Here is a 7,180-nt window from a genome sequence, read left to right on the forward strand (position 1 = left end):
CCCTCGACAGACCCTCCCCTTTAAGGTAATCACACCAATTACACCAACAAACACACACAAACAGACCCCCAGCAACTGTTGGCAGAGGTCTTCTTACTTTGTTTCCGCCTCGGCTCAGAATGACAAATTGTGCTTAAATTGGCTCATATTCATAAATACTCGAAATGGTCCACGCTGTTTTTTTGCCCAGCACGCGAAGGAGTCGCGACCAGAAATCGAGTCCGAACTGGGCGTACCCCCGCGAAGTGGTCATCAATTAGGGGTTCTTGTGGGTTAAGTTTTGCACACACGCACCAGTCGGATCCCGGACTTGCTGGCAGGTCAGCAATGGCAAAGTCGGAGCTACAATAAAGCTGGGCGTGTCGTATTGGCGTTTGGGTGAGGGTTAAGCGGTTACATTGGGTAGGGTTTTGTGGTTTTGAAGATTTTCCTAATTTTTTGACTGATTAAATAAAAAAAATCAACATAAAATGTTATTTACCTGATTTGAAGATATTGTTGACTTCCTTCAAGGATTTTCCAATTACCTTTCAAGCTATGAACAAAAAATGTGAATTTATTTTCATCAAAAAGTTATTAGATCCGACGTTGAAATATTCATGTTTCAGTATCTCATGATAGTGTTGCCAGATTATGTGTATTAGCATTATGGTTTCAAAAGTTATTTTCATTATTTGTCTAGTTTGATTACACGTGCAATACCATTACAAAAACTAACTTAATCCACCTATGTGGTTGGATCCTTCCTCACTTATTACCAACAATGGCTGACATGAAATTTCATCTCTTTTTTAGATCCGGAGTAAAAAAGTACATCAATATCACTTAAGTGTACATATCTCAAGACAGGGTTGCCAGATCTCCAATGTTTTGAACTCGTTGGAAAGGTCTTTTCATAACCTAACCAACGATGGGTTGGATGGTGGATCCGGACATAGTTTACATACATTAAAGTGAGATCCAGCTTCGAAAAAGTACATCAATATCACTTAAAAGGCCATATCTCGAGACAGGGTTGCCAGATCTTCAATATTTTAGACTCATTGGAAAGGTCTTTTGATAACCTTACCAACAATGGGTCGGATGGTGGATCCAGACATAGTTTACATACATTTAGGTGAGATCCGGTTTCCAAAAAGAACATAAATGTCACTTAAGTGGCCATATCTCGAGACAGGGTTGCCAGATCTTCAATGTTTTAGGCTCGTTGGAAAGGTCTTTTGATAACCTAACCAACGATGGGTCGGATGATGGACCCGGACATAGTTTACATACATTTAAGTGAGATCCAGATATTTGTGAAAACACATTTTTATACATAACTTTTGAACTACTTATCAAAACTTCAATCTGTATAAAACTCGATCTATGGGACCCTAAACCAAGTGGAATGCAACAGGTTCGGGTCAAATCGGTTCAGCCAGTGCCAAGAAACATGAGCTAGTTTGTTGGTCACATACATACATACATACACACACATACACACACACAGACATTTGTTCAGTTTTCGATTCTGAGTCGATATGTATACATGAAGGTGGGTCTACGACGTTTTGATTCAAAGTTCATTTTTAGAGCAGGATTATAGCCTTACCTCAGTGAGGAAGGCAAATCTTTAGAACGGTATTTCTGGCATATTTGGTTTCTTGCGCAAAATTGTAGGGCTAAGTTAGGACTGTTTGGGACTAATAGGTGAACATATTTTTAAACATAATAATATAACATATCAGTTTGCGCAAAAAACACTATTTTGAAAATTTTCATTTTTGATAAACTTTAGAAGACCGACAAAGACAACTTTTAGGCAATGACCCAGCATTGGTAAATATGATAAGGTAGTGTTGGCAATTTGTTTTAAACATCATGATCTTTGAAAAAAAAATTCCGAAAGTAAAATTAGATTTAGCATCGAAAAGTACTTATCCGAAATCGTTGATAAAGTGCACCGATTGTGTTTTGTAATTCCGTTTAAAAAAAAAACTGACTTAATCCACCTATGTGGTTGGAGCCTTCCTCACAACAATGGCTGTACACAAGTTTCATCTATTTTTTAGATCCGGCTTCCAAAAAGTACACCGATATCACTTAAGTGGCCATATCTCGAGACAGGGTTGCCAGATCTTCAATGTTTAGCACTCGTTGGAAAGGTCTTTTGATAACCTAACCAACAATGGGTCGGATGGTGGATCCGGACATAGTTTACATACATTTAAGTGAGATCCGGCTTCAAAAAAGTATATCAATATCACTTAAGTGACCATATCTCGAGACAGGGTTGCCAGATCTTCAATGTTTTGGACTCATTGGAAAGGTATTTTGATAACCTAACCAACGATGGGTTGGATGATGGATCCGGACATAGTTTACATACATTTAAGAGAGATCCGGCTTCAAAAAAGTACATCAATATCACTTAAGTGGCCATATCTCGAGACAGGGTTGCCAGATCTTCAATGTTTTAGACTCGTTGGAAAGGTTTTTTGATAACCTAACCAACAATGGGTCGGATGGTGGATCCGGACATAGTACACATACATTTAAGTGAGATCCGGCTTCAAAAAAGTACATCAATATCACTTAAGTGGCCATATCTCGAGACAGGGTTGCCAGATCTTCAATGTTTTGGACTCGTTGGAAAGGTCTTTTGATAACCTAACCAACGTTGGGTCGGATGGTGGATCCGGACATAGTTTACATACATTTAAGTAAGATCCGGCTTCAAAAAAGTACATCAATATCACTTAAGTGGCCATATCTCGAGACAGGGTTGCCAGATCTTCAATGTTTTGGACTCGTTAGAAAGGTCTTTTGATAACCTAACCAACGATGGGTCGGATGATGGATCCGGACATAGTTTACATACATTTAAGTGAGATCCGGCTTCAAAAAAGTACATCAATATCACTTAAGTGGCCATATCTCGAGACAGGGTTGCCAGATCTTCAATGTTTTAGACTCGTTGGAAAGGTCTTTTGATAACCTAACCAACAATGGGTCGGATGGTGGATCCGGACATAGTACACATACATTTAAGTGAGATCCGGCTTCAAAAAAGAACATCAATATCACTTAAGTGGCCATATCTCGAGACAGGGTTGCCAGATCTTCAATGTTTTGGACTCGTTGGAAAGGTCTTTTGATAACCTTACCAACGTTTGGTCGGATGATGGACTCGGACATAGTTTACATACATTTAAGTGAGATCCGGCTTCAAAAAAGTACATCAATATCACTTAAGTGGCCATATCTCGAGACAGGGTTGCCAGATCTTCAATGTTTTGGACTCGTTGGAAAGGTTTTTTGATAACCTAACCAACAATGGGTCGGATGGTGGATCCGGACATAGTACACATACATTTAAGTGAGATCCGGCTTCAAAAAAGTACATCAATATCACTTAAGTGGCCATATCTCGAGACAGGGTTGCCAGATCTTCAATGTTTTGGACTCGTTGGAAAGGTATTTTGATAACCTAACCAACGATGGGTCGGATGATGGACCCGGACATAGTTTACATACAGTTAAGTGAGATCCAAATATATGTGAAAACACATTTTTATACATAACTTTTGAACTACTTATCGAAACTTCAATCTGTATAAAACTCGATCTATGGGACCCTAAACCAAGTCGAATGCAACAAGTTCGGGTCAAATCGGTTCAGCCAGTGCCGAGAAACATGAGCTAGTTTGTTGGTCACATACATACATACACACACACATACACACACACATACACACACACATACACACACACATACACACACACATACACACAGACATTTGTTAAGTTTTCGATTCTGAGTCGATATGTATACATGAAGGTGGGTCTACGACGTTTTTATACGAAGTTCATTTTTAGAGCAGGATTATAGCCTTACCTCAGTGAGGAAGGCAAAATACCTAATTTTCCTACTATCTATGGTGACGAAATAGCCTACTTATCATCACCAAAAATAACAGTGCTGAAAAGTTCATTATTGCACTTATATGAGTGCTGAAATGTTTATCTTTTCAGGACTTGTATCGAAATTTCAATTCATGCAACAATTTGCCAAAAAGATGTTTTTTTCAGCACAAGTTATATAAATACGAAATCATGTTTTCAAACAACATGTTAGTACCATTCTGGAAAACAATAGTTGAAATGATTTTTTACAGTTCAACATTTCTTTCTCGCTAGAATGATATTTGCCGAAAAGATAGGTGTCAAACTCCAAAGTGGTGTTAAGAAGTATTTCTTTTCGCTACAAAAGTAAAAACTGAAAATTTTAGCTTATCATTGGATGCTGAAATAGTAGTTTATGTAACAAGTTGCAAAAAGAAGATTTTTTTCAACACAAGTTATACACAGTAAAAAATAATGTAAATTTGGAAGATGTAATTTTGAAAGGTTGAATATAACCTTTTTGCCTTCCTCACTGAGGTAAGGCTATAATCCTGCTCTAAAAATGAACTTTGCAAAAAAAACGTCGTAGACCCACCTTCATGTATACATATCGACTCAGAATCGAAAACTGAACAAATGTCTGTGTGTATATGTATGTGTATGTGTGTGTGTATGTGTGTGTGTATGTGTGTGTGTATGTGTGTGTGTATGTGTGTGTGTATGTGTGTGTATGTATGTATGTGACCAACAAACTAGCTCATGTTTCTCGGCACTGGCTGAACCGATTTGACCCGAATCTGTTGCATTCGACTTGGTTTAGGGTCCCATAGATCGAGTTTTATACAGATTGAAGTTTCGATAAGTAGTTACAAAGTTATATATAAAAATGTGTTTTCACATATATCCGAATCTCACTTAAATGTATGTAAACTATGTCCGGATCCACCATCCAACCTATTGTTGGTTAACTTATCAAAAGACCTTTCCAACGAGCCAATAACATTGAAGATCTGGCAACCCTGTCTCGAGATATGTCCACTTAAATGATATTTATTTACTTTTTGGATGCCGGATCTCACTTAAATGTATGTAAACTACGTCCGGATCCACCATCCAACCCATCGTTGATTAGGTTATCAGAAGATCTTTCGAAAAAAACGAAACTATTGGCACTACGCCCCCCGGGGCATGGCCTTCCTCTAACGTGGGATTTCTGCTCCAGCGCCTCTGACGAGACAGGAGAAACCGGGACCGACGTTTTACTTCACCATCCGATAGAAGCTCAGTGGATAAGGCGGGAATCGAACCCGCGTCTCAAAGCATCATCGGGATCGGCAGCCGAAGCCGCTACCCCTGCGCCACGAGACCCACACAGATCTTTCCAACGAGTCTAAAACATTGAAGATCTGGCAACCCTGTCTCGAGATATGCACACTTAAGTGATATTGATGTACTTTTTGGAAGCCGGATCTCTCTTAAATGTATGTAAACTATGCCCGGATCCACTATCCGACCCATCGTTGGTTAGGTAAACAAGAGACCTTTCCAACGAGTCCAAAACATTGAAGATCTGGCAACCCTGTCTCGAGATATGTCCACTTAAATGATATTTATTTACTTTTTGGATGCCGGATCTCACTTAAATGTATGTAAACTACGTCCGGATCCACCATCCAACCCATCGTTGATTAGGTTATCAGAAGATCTTTCGAAAAAAACGAAACTATTGGCACTACGCCCCGGGGCATGGCCTTCCTCTAACGTGGGATTTCTGCTCCAGCGCCTCTGACGAGACAGGAGAAACCGGGACCGACGTTTTACTTCACCATCCGATAGAAGCTCAGTGGATAAGGCGGGAATCGAACCCGCGTCTCAAAGCATCATCGGGATCGGCAGCCGAAGCCGCTACCCCTGCGCCACGAGACCCACACAGATCTTTCCAACGAGTCTAAAACATTGAAGATCTGGCAACCCTGTCTCGAGATATGCACACTTAAGTGATATTGATGTACTTTTTGGAAGCCGGATCTCACTTAAATGTACGTAAACTATGTCCAGGTCCATCATCTGACCCATCGTTGGTTGGGTTATCAAAAGACCTTTCCAACGAGTCCAAAACATTGAAGATCTGGCAACCCTGTCTCGAGATATCCCCACTTAAGTGATATTGATGTACTTTTTGGATGCCGGATCTCACTTAAATGTATGTAAACTATGTCCGGATCCACCATCCAACCCATCGTTGGTTAGGTTATCAAAGGACCTTTCCCAGGAGTCCAAAACATTTAAGATATGGCAACCCTGTCTCGAGATATGCACACTTAAGTGATATTGATGTACTTTTAGGAAGCCGGATCTCACTTAAATGTATGTAAACTATGTCCAGGTCCATCATCCAACCCATCGTTGGTTGGGTTATCAAATGACCTTTCCAACGAGTCCAAAACATTGAAGATCTGGCAACCCTGTCTCGAGATATCCCCACTTAAGTGATATTGATGTACTTTTTGGATGCCGGATCTCACTCAAATGTATGTAAACTATGTCCGGATCCACAATCCAACCCATCGTTGGGTAGGTTATCAAAGGACCTTTCCCATGAGTCCAAAACATTTAAGATCTGGCAACCCTGTCTTGAGATATGGCCACTTAAGTGATATTTATGTACTTTTTTATTCCGGATCTTAAAAATAGATGAAATTTTTGTACAATTCCATCATATCAGCCATTGTTGGTAATAAGTGAGGAAGGCTCCAACCACATAGGTGGATTAAGTTAGTTTTTATGGTGTAATTTTACCACAATTTAAACTGAAAAAGTGACATTACACCAGAAAAGTGGTTAAATTACACATTTTCAGAGGTAAAATCACTCACTTTTTCTGACATAAAAGATGTACCCCTTCCCTTTGGTAATATCACCATGATTTTTTTTTAATGTGTACGGTAAACATAGTTAGATAAATACGACGAGTGCTGAAAAAATCAAGTTTTGCAACGAGTTGCTTACAACATTTTTTGCAAGTACGAAAAACGCTTCTGGAATGGAATTTTATGTCAAGCATTCATGTGTTTAGTATATTCACCGTTCAAAACAAAAAAATCGTGAAAAAAAATATTTTACTGATGTTGAAAGGTATTAATTTTCCATTTTGTTATTTTTGGTAGGGAAAAGTAGGCCGTTTCGTTTCTCCAGAAGGACAGGAAAAGTTGACACTTTCACAGCGGAATTGCAAAATAGTAGTTTATGCAACAAGTTGCAAAAAGAGGATTTTTTCAGCACGAGTCGTACA

The sequence above is a fragment of the Culex quinquefasciatus genome, chromosome 2 (assembly GCF_015732765.1).
Source record: "Culex quinquefasciatus strain JHB chromosome 2, VPISU_Cqui_1.0_pri_paternal, whole genome shotgun sequence".
In the NCBI taxonomy this organism is placed as follows: Eukaryota; Metazoa; Arthropoda; class Insecta; order Diptera; family Culicidae; genus Culex; species Culex quinquefasciatus.